At 35.2% G+C, this 2,932-nt stretch overlaps 1 non-coding gene across 1 annotated transcript; it reads left to right on the forward strand.

Moving 5' to 3' along the window:
• The first annotated feature begins 751 nt into the window (after positions 1-751).
• On the forward strand, positions 752-870 carry LOC119836554. The gene has a single exon (XR_005288100.1). It is a non-coding gene; the product is annotated as a 5S ribosomal RNA (ribosomal RNA).
• Positions 871-2,932: the final 2,062 nt, after the last annotated feature.

Genomic DNA, 2,932 nt, shown 5'->3' on the forward strand with positions numbered 1-2,932 from the left:
CACTGACGTAGATACGTAGGTTTTTATGTAATCTTTAAATCATTAACATTTTATTATATAAACTGTATCCGTTTATTTATTTATTACAAGATGCTCGTCCCGACTCCGCCCGGATGTCAAGATTCCTGTTTAATATCAAGGGAGCGTTTAATCGGGATAAAAAGTATCCTATCCCCAAGTGATCTCCTACCCTTTTTTTTTGTGGGAAAATCTTGCATAGATACCCACGGCCCCGGATATAAAGCCGTGGGTTATGTCGGATTCCTACCGACCAAAACCCCACTGTGTTCCGTCGAGCCGCTTAAGTGAAGGGGCCACGGGAAGTCAGCTCATACCCTGTCTGTATACTAAATTTCATCAAAAGTTCGTTCAGTTGTTTCACCGTGATTGACGGACAAACATCCAAACATCCAAACTAACTGACTTTCACATTTATAATAATATTAGTGTGATAGTGTGATAACTGTATCCGTTGTGATACTTCATCCATTCTTGTATTAGAAAGAGGCAGCTTATGAATTTGTGAGTTTGTAACGTTGTAGGGGTTTATCTGGATATGCTGAATAGATTTAAAAAAATAGTTTATATTTTTTCTTTTAGAACTATATTTTATTTTATTAATATCCCGTATCAGACAGGCCGGGATGAGCGACTATCTGATAAATACTTCGACACACTATAATAAACTGTTTAAGATTACACTTCATATTATTTATTGAAGATGCACACATACATTTTTGGTGTGATAGTCGCCAACGTCCATACCACGTTGAATACACCGGTTCTCGTCCGATCACCGAAGTTAAGCAACGTCGGGCGCGGTCAGTACTTGGATGGGTGACCGCCTGGGAACACCGCGTGATGTTGGCTTTTTGTTTGTGTTTGCTTATTCAAAAATAGTTATTAACGTCATCGCCATAAGTTAATTTATTGACTTTTCTACTTTTTTTAATCTTATAGAAAGCCTACCTAAGCCTATAAACGATTGTGACATGTTTTAATTCAAATAATTTATAATGTAATGATTATCATACTAATATCAGCACAAAAAAAAATGGTTGCCTGTAAAGTCGGTTTTACGGGCGAAGATTTTACGTGACAACGTCTTTTTCTCGGTAGAATATTTATTGATATGAACATTATTAAATTGCACAATAGGAACAAGGAATTGAATGAAAATAAGAATTGCACAAATATAATATATTTTGTTTACTAAAAAGACAGAGACAGAGACACAAGCACGCGCCGATTCAATGCGCCTAATTCTCTAGTGCTGCGCGAGCGGCGGACCGATCATAGTTCGGTGACTCATCGTAACGTTACCGGGCGTTACACTTTTTCATGAGTGACCCCGAGCCGCAACCTAATTTAAGACGTTGTCACGTCAAAAACAAAGAAGAAATACAAATACATTATTATATACAAAATTCGTCGCACATGGTGTAGAAAGTGACTGTTAAAAATGGAAATCGTTTTTCGAAAGTTACCTTGACTCATACTCTAATCAACATAACAATTTCTATTGATATCCTTTTATGAGAAAGGCGGCCAAAACTGTAGATTTAACGAAATATTGTTGCAAAATATGTTTAGTTCCTTTCACTTTTTATATATTTTCGTCGTAAAATGAATCAAGAAGGAATTGTCTAACAAAGAATGAATAAAATCACGGTAAAAGACTATTTTGCCGCCATTAAAATCAATATGGTGGCGCTAGCGCCAAAAATGGTAAAATGTAAATACGTAAAGAGAATGTCAAAATCTATAAAAAATAATCTATGAAAATCTCCGGAAAACTTTAGGTAAAACTAATATTACAGTCGTCTGATTGGACCCTCAAGTCTGTGCCTCAAGCGAAGATCCATTCAACCACAGATAGCATAATTCTATACTAGATCTAACTGTCTATACTTTACACCACAGATTGTGCGAAGGTGCGTATTTTGCCAAAACAACGAAAAGGCTGTGGAAGGACTTGATATACTTTGTTTTTGAGAACTTTTTAAAGAACAAAAATTCAGTGAAACAGAGATAAAGATAAATATTTTAATTGCATGTACTTATATGTTATTCTTCTTGCTCAAAATCAATTAGTCTAATGTAAAGTAAACTAAAAGAAATGATCGCTGGTGCGTCAATTACTTCTTGGTGCCTGGCCCATAACTAAAACAAAAACATTTATTTTCTTTCATCATCCAGAGAAACAACACTTATTTTCAGAGCCCCGCATCCTTTACTTCACTATACCTAGTCCATTAGTTCTTTCCTGACGCTAATCCTTTCCTTATATCTTACCATAAAAGCGGGCATTCGCATAGCTCTATCTCTCCGAATGTTCGTGGGCAGTGGTGATCGCTTACCATCAGGCAAACCGCCAGCTCAGTTGCTTGCTATGACATAAAAAAGTATGAAATAAAATAGAACCAAATATAATGTAAAACTCATTTGGATTCTGTACGCAGCCTTTCTTGAAGTGGTTAAAATACGTCAATAGACCTTTCTATTCTGGAATTTAAAAGTCGTGTCATTTAAGCTAAATAATTAATAGATTTACAAGCGTATTCAAATGCAATTTCGACACCGTATAGAATCGTATTGTTGATACAAATGGTTTAAAAAACAATTGTAATTGCTAAAGTAACAAGAAGCCAATTAAAAGCGAACGATAAAGTTTATAACCGTTGTGCACTATCGTTGAATTTCATGGAACATTAGTGGTAACAATTTATAGGTAAAGTCACGTGGTACATAAGTAAGAAATTTCGTAAGTATCCAGTTAGTTATCCAGTAATTTAAGTAAGTAATCCAGGGTATTGTAGGTATCTGTACTAAATTTCATATACATCCGATCAGTTGTATGCGTGAAAGAATCACAACATACATCGCGATTTGCCCCAAACGTTCATGTTTTTAATATTTGTTAAGTATTTAT

Source organism: Zerene cesonia, chromosome 24, assembly GCF_012273895.1.
Source record: "Zerene cesonia ecotype Mississippi chromosome 24, Zerene_cesonia_1.1, whole genome shotgun sequence".
Taxonomy (NCBI): domain Eukaryota; kingdom Metazoa; phylum Arthropoda; class Insecta; order Lepidoptera; family Pieridae; genus Zerene; species Zerene cesonia.